The sequence below is a fragment of the Onychomys torridus genome, chromosome 21 (assembly GCF_903995425.1).
Source record: "Onychomys torridus chromosome 21, mOncTor1.1, whole genome shotgun sequence".
Lineage (NCBI taxonomy): Eukaryota > Metazoa > Chordata > Mammalia > Rodentia > Cricetidae > Onychomys > Onychomys torridus.
Window position 1 is genome coordinate 3,856,307 of NC_050463.1, and position 14,326 is coordinate 3,870,632.

The window sequence follows — 14,326 nt, forward strand, 5'->3', positions numbered from 1 at the left end:
CTGGACGGCAGGCTGGTGTCTCTCCCAGACTTCCACCTCCCAGCCTCTCTTCTCTGTTTGTCCCACCTGTCCTATACTTCCAGCCTGGCTACTGGCCAATCACTGTTTTATTTATTAATCAATCATAGCAACATATATTCACAACATACAGGACATCCCACAGCACTTCCCTTTTTCTTTCTTTTTTTTTTTTTTGAAAAGGAAGATTTTAACTTTAATATAGTAAAATTACATATAACAAAACAATTACCTAGCAAGAATTACAGTTATAATATCTAGTCTATTTGTATTTGGCAAAATTAAACAAGATATCCTATCTATCTTATATTTGTGAGTCTAAGGTTTCATATCTAATGTATCTCATATCATAACTAAGGAAATTATTACTATCTAGTCTTCAACTACATCAAAGACCTCAGAAGGATATAATATTACCTGAGAAATGGGAGAAGGACAAAAGCAAATTTTGAGAGTCTTGCAGAGTAGACAGAGACAGCTGGCAGCCTGGACAGTCATCCAAAGTTCTTTTGTAAAGTTGGGGCATCTGTCTTCAGCCTATAGGTCTAGAGTCTCTCAGTCACTTTTCTCTGTGTTCTGTAGAATGTCTGACAATTTCCTCTATGAAGCAGGAACCTGAAGGACCATTTTGCCAAGCAAAGTTCAGTAGTCACCTTCCTATGGGTCCTGCATGTCCAGTTGATATATTTTTTCAAGCAGTCCAGGAAAGAACAGTTTCTTGCTCAAATGGCTATTTTTTTTTTCAAGAAGAAAATAAACTCCATACAGAGTGTCTTCAATGCCCATCCTCCTCTCTGAAGTAGATTGGTGCTGCCAGGAGCAGACATGTCTCACTGTCCAGAAAGTCTAAATTTTTAAAATATTTTAAATGCCATATTCTATAGGTCTTTGAAGTGTTTCAAGAATACCTATCTATCTGAAATATATCTCTGTATTCCAAGAAAACTTAACTACATGGCTAAAAGTATGATTATCATAGTCGACAAATTATTAATATATTTCTCATATACAATTTTAAGTGAGCTGTACAAACATAATACCTTAAACAAGAGTAGAAATACGCACACAGTATAACAAAATTAACTTTAAATTTGTATCAATAAACTAAAATCTATACCAATGTAAAACATTTCAAACAAGTTGTTGCTCTTTAAAGGTAGGTTCATTAATCTACCCTTTCATCCTATCTCATCTATATCATATCCCTTTTTTTCTTTAGAAAGAGATTGTATTTATAATCAATCTGTTTTAAATAAAAATATTGGTTTTTCTCTGTCCCACACCAGAGGGCTCTTCTGATTTGGGATACAAGAATCTCTTAACCTTTTTTTTTTTTTTTTTTTTTTTTAAGCAATGTGCCTGGGTTTAGAGAAGTGAGCCAATTCCATTTCCAAAGCAAGCTTGGTATATTTGGGAATTTGGGTGTAGCTTCTCTTAGTACTTCCTGCTGGATAGGGGTGCTGTATCTTATGGGGATGGGGTTTCCATGAGGCTGTATTGTTTGAGCCAGTTGCCTTGAAACCATTCTGGATGTTGGATCATCTGGGCCATGGTGTCATGAGAGACCTTTCAGGGGGTCTTGGCTGGTCAAACCTGATGTATCTTAATCTGGAACAAATCCATAGCTTCTGGCTTTCTGTGGCAACTAAATCAGTGCCTCTTTTCCAAAGCAACATATCCTTACATCCAAATTTTGAAGTCAAGATATCTTAAAATATTTAAAGATTTAACTCAACAGCTTTTACAATCAAATGTTTTTGTGCAGTTAAAAATCCTAAAGACAACATAATCCAGATTCTCTGTGTAATATCCATCTTTAAGTGGCTTATTTTTTATACTACCTTTACTGTCTCTTTAAAGACTTTATTTTTAAAAACTATCTATTTCTTTATATAACTGCATATATTCCCTTTTCTCTCTCTCTTCTAAGCCTATGTACATTTTTATACTCATTGTAAAGCATTTAAAGTCTTGTTCCATCTGAATCTGTCTTATTGTGTAACTGTTGCTTTAAACTGCAGTAGGTAGTACTGAAGCAGAAGTCTTGGCTGTTAGCTCCACCAACCTCAGCTTTCCAATATGGTGGCAGCTCTGAGAACCACCCCACAGACTCCCACAGACTCTGGGGAGCAGTGGGTCTCTGATTTCATCTAGCAGCATGTAGCCCAGAAACTTTTTTTTTTTTAACATACAGGACATCCCACAGAACCAAAAGGTATTCTTGCATTTTCCTCATTTATCTTAAGTTTTAAAATTTGTCTCAAGGTGATATATGTTCAAGAGCACCAAAATACCCCTCTACAGAGCATTCTGTACAGTCTTTAGATAGGTCTGTGTGACTTAAACAAGATGATAATTTGAATTCCAGTTAGATAAAGATTGGGATGTGATACACTTCCATCATTGCAGGAAGGTCCCCTGAATCATTACGGGTTTCTCTTCAGCTCTACCAGCCAGGGATAATCAAAGACAATTGTACTAGCAAGGATACAGTGTAAGTGATAAGAAAGAGAAGAATCTTCTATCTAAAGGGTAAAAGGAGATATTTAGTGCATCATCAAGTTCCAGTTGGCCCACTGGTGGTCAAGATAAAAACCTATACATCAAGGGAAAAAATATTCTATAAAACACAGAGTCCTAGGTCACCTGAGGTTTTTTTCACCAAGTGTTAGCTGCTTTAACCCATATATCTGCAGTGAGTGCCACTGAGTATCTGTATTGGGTTAAGATTAATCATCCTTTGTATAAACTTATGGATTGGTACACAGCTTCTGTTATTGATACTAATGTATCTGTGTTTATGACTGGATCTTGAGACTGTAATAGAAGCATTCATTCATCTTCAGAAGGGAATGCATTTGCTTTGTCCTTGGGATTTGAACCACTTCACATTTGCATAAGACATCATAACATTTGTATTCCTATTAAAGTCAAAATGGAAAAAGTTCCAAGAGATACCAGAACTACTCGTCATATGGGTCTCTTTTCAATTTATTCCCTAGATTTTTTTGACCATCATTATAACATAACCAATAACACTGTTCATAATTTTATTCTTGTTCTTGGTTGCAGGAAATGTTTCTAATTTGCTTGCTTATAACACACTCATACATTAAATGACAATAAATTTTATCTACACCTGAATCTAAACCACTCAGGATATCCAGCATTTAAAAAAAATTTTAAAGGCGGGTGAATAATGGAACATGGTCAAGGACTGCAGTCATGTAAGGAGAATTCTGGTTGCTTGTAAGAACACTTCAAGAAAACAAGACAGGATTCTTGTGACCTCAGATTCTTCAAAACATGGCATTATTATTGGAATGTGTTTTTGTGCTATTGTCAGGTTTACCAAACAAAAATGAGTTTACTTCAGATATTATATAAATATGTATTGTTGTTATTCAATCAAATATTTAAACTATAATTTTCATGCCCCTACAGAAAATCATGATTTCTAAGTCTTGCATGTCTTGTTATGGTATACAGCTTAAACTATAGAGAAATTTACTCATTCACTCTTTCTTAATTTATAGAATATAAATTGTCTGGGTCTCTGAATAACTTTGGCTATTGCATGAAACTCTATTCATCACATTTATAGGCTCCATTCTCCTAGGTTTCACTGCCTATAGAGGACAGACAGGGTATGTCATCACAACCTGCAAACTTTTTGTTTTTTAAAAATTAGGGTCTTAAATACTCCATGATTTTGAATTGGAACAGTGGTGGCTATAAAATATCATGTCAAGGGTGAATGAAGCACTCTAAAATGGTGAGTTTCACTTGTTGGAATTGGACCACAATAGGGTAAAAACACTATAATGAACCCTGACTCTATTCTTTGTTTCAACAAAACCCTTTGCTTATAAATGCCAAGAAAAGAAATTTAGAAGTTCAATGTCTGTGCCACCAAATTGTTGAATGGTACTTGCAGCCAAGTCTAATGACTAGAATTCAAATCTTATAATATAAAGGGTACCAATTCCTGAACACTCTACTCTCACCTCTACATATACACTCTTACATATACAGGTAACCTTGAACTCATCACCCTACCTTCACCTACTAATTCCTGAGAGGATGAGTTCTGTGAACAACCCTTGTTTACACAGAGACCCAATGCATACTGAGCCATTCTATGCATTGAGATTCATCTGAGCTTGAAAACATTAATATTAGCAGACTTGGTGATGCTTGGCTGCACATTGAGACTCTCCCAAAAATAAACCAAAACAACATGCAAATAAACCAAAAACTTTATTACAATGGAGTGTGTGTGTGTGTGTGTGTGTGTGTGTGTGTGTGTGTGTTGAAAAAAGGTCTCTCTAAGTTGCCTGGGCTGCCTTTGAACTTACACTGTAGCCCATGAACTTCTGAGCCTCCTGCATCAGCCTCTAAGTTCCTGTGTCACAAGCTTTCATCACCAAATGAGGAAGGTAGGACACAGAGAGGCTTAACTATCTATCATAGGACACACACCTAGTAACCAGAGGAAGGACTATAATATTCTTCAGGTCATATGGGAATCCAGAACCTTCCTTGAAGTAGAAAGTCAACTGCTCTGCATGGAAGGGTAGGAAGAGCATCAGCCTCCAAGCCTCTTTGGATTCTAAATGTCCAATGAATCATGGGTGGTCTAGGGCCACAGGTGCAGTGTAAGGCATTGTTTAAGGAGAGCCATAGGCATGTGGCCCAGGCCCATCTGGCCATAGCCCAGGAAAAGCACTATGGGCTTATTACAGAGTTCAAGAGGGCATCTCAACCCCAGAACCATGCCCAGGAGGTCCTGGACAAGGCCAAGGACAAGGAAAATAAACAGGGCTCCTTCCTTGCTCACTATCATGGCCAAAAAAGTTGAGGTTACACAGAACTGAGGATCCTCCCAGTTGGCAAGGCCTAATGAAATCAGACCATCTCTATCATGGGAATCTGTGGCACAGAGAACAAAGTGATTCATAGATAGAGCGACCCTGAGTGTGGATGGCCAAACTGGTAATTGTAACCATGGTAACAGAGTTTAGCCCTTACTGTTCTCCCTAACTATCCCCACTTGAAGTAACAGGCACAGAGTTACACAAGGTCACACAGTCACAAAATAGAACATTAGCCGGGATTTGAAACCATTTCCCATCTGCCTTTAAATTACATGTATTTGTCATGTGGTGGACAGGGCAGGCATGTATGGAGGATATAGGACAACTTGCCTGAATGTTGTTTGTCCTTCAACCATGTTGGTCCCAGGGATCAAACTCAGGTAGAGAAAGGTGTGGAAGCATGTGTCTTTGTCACCTGAGCCATCCCACTGGGTAACAATTGGAGCTTTTTGTGTGTGCTCTTTGTGTGCATGTGCATTTGCAGGGCTCAAAGGTTAATGCTGGGAGCTCCACATGTGGCAGTCTTGCCACAGCGAGAGCCTAGAGGGAATGCACAAAGAACAGAAGTAGACTAGCCTCAAAGAGAGTGGCTGTGATAAGACTTCTCCTGGGAGACAGAGAACTAGACAGCAGGAAACCTCACTCCTGGTACCACTTGGTGCTCAAGCTTGCTCAGACAACAAACCATGCACCAGCTAATTTCCAGATTTTGTGCCTTCTTTCAGAGGAAAGCAGACACAGAGGAAGAGAGACCAGAAGCAGAGGCTCTTGCAAGATGACACACAAACCATGCAGGGAATTGAGACAGGGTCCTGCAGTGACTATGGTTGCATTAATGAGCTCATCCTCTTCAATACTGGTGTCATGCCAGGCAATGAACCTCTGAAAGTTAAACCAAAGCTTCCTGCACTTATGGAAGTAGACCAAATCACTCTCGGATCTAATGCAATCACTGTGGATGCTTACTGTGATGAGCATGGTGATGACCCTTCAGCATCTCACATGACAGTGTCACTTGACTGTATTACCTCTCTAATAGATGATGCTGACCATATTAATCATGAACTATCTTTCTCTCTAGACATTGTAAAGATTTTGAACCTTATAAGGGTGACCTGGTCGAAATTGAGTTTTCTGAGCAGCAAGACACACAGAGCAGAAAGGCCATCTTGATGAAGCCTCTGAAGCACCATCATGTAAATGAGGTTTGTGTTACCAGAGTAGATGGAAGAACTGGGGTGCTGGAAGACACCTCTTTTTCACCTTGGATTCTCTTAAACTTCCTTCTGGATATGTGCCTCAACCAGATGATATTGTCAATGTGGTCGCTGTGCAGAGCACTCAGTCTCAGTATTTGTGGAGAGCAGTTGTAATGGCCCCAGTACAAGGAACATAGGAACCAAGCCTTTTGTATTTCTTCTTCAGTGTTATTTCTATGTGTAGTGAAGGGCCTGCTTTAATGCAATAGGTTTGAATTAGTAAGCCAAAATATACGTTAAATATGTTTTACTTGGAAACACCCTGGTAATTTTGTTGGAAGTATGGACTCACTTTAGGGAGGTGCCTGATTCATGCAGAGACATACCCAAATTGGCTTTTGTCTATAGCAAGGGAACAACACTTCATATTAGGTTAAATTCTGTTTTCCATGATCAGGAATATATTATGTGCTGCTAGTGGCCTTGTTTGTCCTTTGAGTAACATGCAGAGAGAGACCAGCAAGTGAATGTGTGTAATTTAAAGACACAGATGCCTTCAATTCTGAGTCCCCTTATGTTATGTACAATGTTTACTTTTTCCATAGCATTTTTTAAGATTTATTTATTTATTATGTATATGGAAGAGAGTGCCAGATCTCATTACAGATGTTGTGAGCCACCATGTGGGTGCTGGAAGAGGACCTCTGGAAGAGCAGTTGGTGCTCCTAACTTCCGAGCCATCTCTCCAGCCCTTCCATAGCATTTTTAATTTCCCACTACCTACTCAGTTTGTTAAATTTAACACCAATATAATAGAGTCCATCCTTCCATGTTAGAATGATAAATTCATACATACTGGGTTTTTGCTTTTCCATTAGCTTCTCAGCTAGTGTCTGATAGTTGGGGCAAACCACATATTATTAACTTTAAAAAATTAGTTGTCTGAGCAGAAAAAAAAAGGTTAATGCTGGGAATCCCCTAAAATGAGATTAAAATCCAAATGCTGCTTTTGGGTTACTGGGCATTGACAGGCTGCTCCAAACTCTAGTCTTTCAACAGATTTGGTAACAAGGACTCAAAGAGCTGGGAAGGCAGTGTCATTTGCTATGAAGGGCTAATGGGACAAAGTATTTCCTGGCCAGTAGGCAATACTGGGTCACCTTCCTCTTTGGTGTGAGCACACAGGGCTGTGTGTCAATAAAATTTCATTCATAGATATCAAATTGATTTGGAAACCCTTTAGGGTTACAAATAAAGGCACTTCCTTGGATTCTGCACTCCCTAAACATATTAGGAATGGTTTTAGCCCCTGGACTATCTCAATAAAAGTTCCTAATCAGTTTGACTACTAGCCTGAATTAATGACCCTATACCAAGCTGCCCAGGAAAGGTACAGATGTCCCTCTTGCCTGCATGGATGGGTGTGGCCACTCACAAGTGTGCTTTCCTCCACCATCTCACAGAACTGTCCAAAGATATCTTCATCCTGAAGGGGGCACTGAAAGTGCATCAGGCCTCCCAAGAAAGCTCCTTCAAGGAGGAGGAAGCTCTGTGTGGCCAGGTGATAACCTTGCAGCATCTGAATGAGGTACTGGTTCTATGGACCAGGGGGCAAGTTATGGGAGCCACAGGCAGAGCAGTCAGGATGCAGACAGGGATTGCTGGAAGGATCTAGGCTGGTCAAATGCTACTCAGGGTCACTTTCTTAAGTCAGTCATCAGTGGATGCTGAACATGGGGTTTGACTCAGGTACAGAGGCATGTGAGTGTATCTGGCTATAGATGAATCTCCCCTTCCACACCCCCTCCTCTCTTCCTCTTTGTTTTGAGGCAGGGTCTTATGTGACACTGGCTGACCTCAGATTCACTATTTAATCAAGGATAACCTTGACACTCTGATTCTTCTTCCACCTCCTCTCGTTACCCTCCTGTTGGAACCCTGAAGCACGGTGCTTTGGTGGTTTTATACCACAGCCATCTCCTGTATGTTTTTCACTCCTGACTCTATCTAGTTCCTGACTCCTGACTCTTTCTAGAAGCTCCCACTCTCCTTCAGCATTCCTCTGTCACTGCCTGGGCCTCAGGTTCTCCTTCTGTTTAGGCACAGGCATATGACTTCTGGGAATATCCATGTCCACAGACCTAATTCATGGAGCATTAACAAACTTGGGTTTGAGTGCAGGAAATGCAGCAGTCAGTGGAGTACCCAACAGGTGCACCAGGCTGTGTATCTGCCTTTCTACCCTACCATCTCATTGCAGGGACAGATGGATGAGAACATGCCTTAGGGTCACTGGGGACACAGCTCAGGTTTTCAATGTACATTCTTTACTTCTGTAAGCCAAAGCCTCATGGACAAACTTCCTCGGGCTCCGGTTTGAAGAACTGAACTCATAAGACATCAAAAGGCAAGCCTGGTGCTTTACTAATGATGCCCACTGAGCCTATCACATTACATTATTGGCTCCCTACCCTCAGGCCCTCTGATTCTCATCATTCCTTATCTGATATGACTCCCCTTATGCCACCTACATTAGACAGTCTACCCCGGAGTATAAGCTCACTGAAAGACAGAGAAATAATCAGTGTTAGGTGAGGGCATGGATTGGTCAAGGGGGTCTAGCAAAAAGTCTGATCTTCTGGACCCAAAACACAGTTACAGCAATAAACATGAATACAGTGCAATATGTGCAAAAACCAGGATATGGAGTTGTGTTTCAGGAGTGGAGACCCTGCCTATGATACTCCACTGAGTGGCTGGATGTGTGCCTTAGGAGTGGAGCTTCTGCCTAATTTCCACCATGAGGAGCTGGGGGCATGGTCTTATGGGAGCCTCTCCCTAGAATCCCCCAGTGATGGGCTGGGTCATGATCAGGTGTGGAGTCTTATCATATCCATGGCATCTGTGGTACCTGGGACAATGGAGCCATAGTTAAGGCATACTAAAGTCACTTGCAATAGCCAACTTTATCTACCTCCTCAGACAATACGTATCTGAGGTTTAAGAAAGGTCACATGAGTCTCCTGATTTCATGCTGTATACAATCACTAAGACAAGCAATATGTCACAAAATATGTTTTTCCATGGAGGCATAAACACTTAATTGAATAACTGCATCAAGCAAGAATTAGTAATTCAAAGTAAATGCACTACTACCCACTACACCTTCGAGAAGCAAAAATCACATTCCAAGAACAATTCTGTGTTTCTATGAGACTAAGATCTCAAGACTTTTGCCTCATTTTCTTGGAATGTTCTCACAAGCTCTCAGAATTCCCACATGACTACATTCCTGGACTGTGCTCTGTCAAGCATGAACTAATAGCTTGTACAAGGGCTACAAATTCCAATCTTTCTTTGTCTTCTCAATCAAGATCCTCACCTAGACACCTCCACTTTCGGAACCCTAATTCTGTTGTTTTTGATCATAGAATGTTTTGGTGTTCCAATCCACAGGGAAAGACCAAAGACTTAGACTCTATTCCAATTTAGTTTAAATTAACTTATTCTCACTGCTAGCAGAAGGAAGGCAACCTTGGTGCCAATACAACATGCTGTGTGGAGCAGGTGGTAAATGGGGGTTTTAGAGTGGACATCAGAAAAGTGAGTATTATAACTATCTATGGAATCCACAGCTGGCCAGGAAAATTGTTTTACTTCACTCAGTTGTTTCTTCCTTTCCTGCTCTATAGTAATAAACAAACCAATTCAGCCTTTCCCATAGTGATAAGCAAATTTTACATAAGCAAAAGCAGCTTTTAATACCTCACAGACATTATCCTATTATTATCTCACCTGCAGATCATTGGGATCTCGCAGGCATCCCAGAGCAAAATGTCAATGGCATATAAGTCATGCCTGCTCTATATTAAGCTTTTTTTATCTATCACAGGGGACCTGTGTAAATTATTACTCTGGTCTGAGTACTAATGACTGGCTTAGGTCAGTTCATTTCTGAGCAGGCAAAACAATACCATCAGGTTAGGGCTGGCCTCACAAGACCAAACTGGTTTAAATTTTGGTGTTCTGCTTCCACCTCCAAATTGCTGGCATGATGGGCCAGTGCCACCACAGAAGTCTGGAAAACTAAAATTTTGGGCTAAAATTGTGCAGCTGAGAGAGGTATGAGCAAGTCTGGGTGTGCCTTATTGAAACTGTTGATACCTGGTGATGTATGTTCTGTGCCATTGTATGTTGGAAGTATGTTATCTGCTTTTTGATTTTGATTTTATAGGGAATTACAGTTAAGAGATTGCATGATTCTCAGAAGAGACTTTGAATTTTGGACTTTATAACATTATTGAGACTGTGATAAACTGTGGGGACTTTTCAAATTGTACTAGACACATTTTGCATTATAATATTGTTACAAGCTTATGGGGACAAGGGAGTTGAATGTGGTGGTTGGAATGTAACTGACCTCCATAATCACATAGGGAGAGGCTATTTAAGTGATGTGGCTTTGTTGGAGTAGATATGGATTTGTTGGAGGAAGTGTGTCCCTGTGGAGGAGAGCTTTGATGTCTCACATGTGTTCAAGTTATGCCCAGTTTACTTCCTGTTGCCTTTAGATCAAGTAAGCATTGGGGTCTGGAGAAATGGGACCTAAAAATGAGGTGGACTAAAGTCTCATGGAATAGTCAATTTTATTTAGAACACCAGACCATTTATACTCTTAAGGTTAAGAAAAGTCATATGAGTAAAGTTCTTATATTTTTGGTTGTGAGCTTAGCCTTTAACGACGGAGGCATCTCTCCAGCCCATAAGTAAAGTTCTCATGAGTTAAGGATGTATACAATCACAAGGACAAACTGTCTATGAAAAAAACATGTTTTTCCATAGAGGCATGTGAAATATAGTTTGAATGTTTAGTTGAATAACAACAACAAGCAATAATGAGTAATCAGAAGTAAACTCACTACTATCTGCTATACCTGAAAGTACAAAAACACACTCCAATGTTACAGTATGGACACACACACTCACACACTCACACCATTACACCATGTGTATACCTAGTACCAAAAGAAGCAAGAAGAGTACATCGTATCTTCTCAACCAAGAATTATAGTTAGTTCTGAGCCATTTGATGTGTGTGCTAAGAACCAAACTCTGGTCTCCAACAGAAGCAGTACTACTGAGTTGACTATCTCCTGAATGTGTCATTACAATGCAGAAGAGGAAGTGAAAATGTTCCATTAATCCTTCTGTCTTCTATTACTGGGAAATGATGAAAGTCCTTGTTATATGGTCATCAAAGGAATGAATGGAATTTTATACTATATGAACAGACTATGCCCATTGCTTCTGACTGTCATTGTTAACACACATCTCTTGATGTAAATGATGATATCAAAAGGTTTAGTTAAGTAGAGATGATTCCAGATTGTTTATATTAGGAAAAGTTCTATAATGTGTTATTTATTTATTTGTTTGTTTGTTTGTTTGTTTGTTTGTTTATAGACAGGATCTCTCAACAGAGCATGGTTGTCTTCGAACTATGTGGACAAAGCTGACCTTAAACTCATAGAGTTCTGCTTGCCTCTGTCTCCCAAGTACTAGGATTATAAGGATTTACCATTGTGTTCAGCTGAGATATGTTTTGCAAATGACCTATCTTTGAGTCAGAGAATTAAAGTGTAATGTAAGCTTACATTTTTTAACTTAAACAGGAATCACTATTGTTTTGATGAAAAGAAATACTTCTTGCACTGCTAGAATTTATTAATTTCAACTGGTAAATAATTTCCTATGTTCTCCACATTTGGGTTATTTTGTTTGTTGATTTCACCTTTTTCAAAATTTTAACACTTTTATACACTTGTGCCATGGTTTGCATGTGCCAGTAAGACGACCACTTACAAGGTAAGCAGGCTTAACAGCAACCACCTTTGGCTGCTTTGACTATTCTCTCGTATTCACTTGTGTTCCTGGGAAGTGATAAAAACAAGTGTTTAATCCTCAGAATAAACTAACTTAACAAAAATGGATGGCAGTATAAATACCATTTTCATTTTAAAATATGTTTTATTATTCAAATTGTCCTGTGGTTTTTTTAAGAGAATTTTTTCATTCATTTTACACATCAACCAAAAATCCCCCTCTTTCATCCTCCTGCCCCCCTCCCCCCGCCAGCCTCTCTCTCTCAACCCAACCCACACTCCCCCACCACATGAAGGCAAGGCCTCCCATAGGGAGGCACATCCAGTAGAGGCAAGTCCAAGCCCTTCCCCCTGCCTAAAGGCTGCACAAGGTGTCCCATCATAGGTAGTGGGCTCTGAAAAACCACTCATGTACCAGGGATGGATTCTGATTCTACCGCTAGGGGGGCCCTCAAGCTATACAACTGTCTGACCATGCAGAGGGCCTAGTCCAGTCCCATACAGACTCCACAACCATTGATCCAACTTTCATGAGTTCCCACTAGTTTGGTTTGGTCATCTCTGCAGGTTTCTATTGTATGATGACAATATAGTTACAATTTCAAAATGAGACAATATTTTACTGATGGAATGGTTCTACTAATCTTACTTGAGTACCAGTGAGATGATTCAGTGTGAAAAATGAGTGTTATAAAAGGTTTTACTGCATTTATTACATCCATGGAGTATCTTACAAGTATGAGATTTTCCTGCCTTTAAAGAGACAGTGACCTGCAAAAGCTTTACCACATTGAGTATATTCACAGTATTTCTCTCCATTATGACTTCTTTTATGTGCTTCAAGATTTCACTGATGTTCAAAGGCTTTACTGCATCAAATATATTAACTTGGTGTCTCTCCCATATGATTGTTTCCATGATTATGAAGACTACTGTAATGTACAACGAGACTAGAGAATGGAGGAAGGAAATCCCAGCCCAGTCCCTGGATTGAAGAGTTCAGGGTAGATGGGAAGGATATGGCTGGTACTGATATACAGAGATACTGGCAGCCACTGGCTGCTTTGAAAGTTAATGGGAAACATAGTTAGCAATTTGTGAAAATTTGTGATCTAAGAATTATAATCTCAAAAATTATTTTAAAGCATTAAAGAAAGTAAGCTTTATGATCCCGTATGCCCAAGGGCCTATAATTTTTATTGGAGCATACCAAGGATAAATCACACCTTTCCTCTCTAGCTGTACAGTTTTAGCTAGAAAAGAAAAAACAGGCCAGTTAGTCAGAGATACAAGAATTTGTTCTGCATTTTTGTTCTGTTTCAACTAGTGCAACAACACTAATTAAGTTTCTAGAAGGAAATTCACTTTTTTCCAAATTCTTCACAGTCCTGGTCTGGGGAAACCCTAAAATTTTTTGTCAGGATATTTTTGATCACTTAAAATTGATTATCTTACTAATCACCAAATGCAGACAAATTTAGACCTTTCAACCTTCTTCCTGCTACCACATTTTCTCTACTGTGGGTATACCAGCTTACCCAGTAGACAATAGACTCTGATTCTTACAGAGGTCCCTATGCATTTGAAAGTCACCACCAAAACACTGGGCTCTGTCAGGACACCCATTCACTTGTCTTATTCTCCTTCTCACTGACCTGCATAACTGTATTCCCAGCACTGGATGGCACAGGCAGTTTTTGGTATTCAAAGCAGTTCTCAATGACATAGTACAAGGCATGTCTGGCATAATGTGCTGGATTGTTTGTTGTCAACAGGCTGAAACAATCTGATAAGAAGAAACCTCAATTGAGAAACTGCCTCTAAGACTTCAGGTTGTAAGGCAGAGTGTAAGGAATTTTCTTAATTAGTGATGGGGGAGGGCCCATCTTATTGTAAGTAGGTCCAACTCCAGGACTAGTCATCCTGGATTCTATATGAAACAGGCTGGGCAGGTCATGGAGGGTAACAGAGTAAGCACCACTCATCAATGGCCTCTGCATCAACTTCTTCCTTCAGGTTGCTGCCCTGTTTGAGTTCCTGTTCTGAATTCCTTAGATGATGAAGAGTGATATGGAAGTGTAAGCCAAATAAACTATTTTCTCCCTGACTCGTGTGTGGTCATGGTGTTTCACTGCAGCAATAAAAACCAAAACCAAGACACCTACCAGTCACCTTGCTCTAAAAACAAATAAGAAATAACCATTTGTGAAAAATCGAATAAAATTCTTAATGAATGGGAGACTTTGGGGAATAGAAGGAAATACAGATTAGAGTAGTGATCGATGTAAAAAGTAAAATAGAAAAGGTGATGCTGTGGTGTTTAAAAGAGAATGGTCCCAATAGGCCCAAA

At 39.6% G+C, this 14,326-nt stretch overlaps 1 protein-coding gene and 1 pseudogene across 2 annotated transcripts in view; one reads left to right on the forward strand and one right to left on the reverse strand.

Moving 5' to 3' along the window:
- LOC118571397 (zinc finger protein 431-like) overlaps nucleotides 1-14,326 on the reverse strand; it is a 152,678-nt gene that overhangs the window by 47,557 nt on the left and 90,795 nt on the right. The window lies entirely within an intron of this gene.
- On the forward strand, nucleotides 5,582-6,370 carry LOC118571405 (annotated as a pseudogene).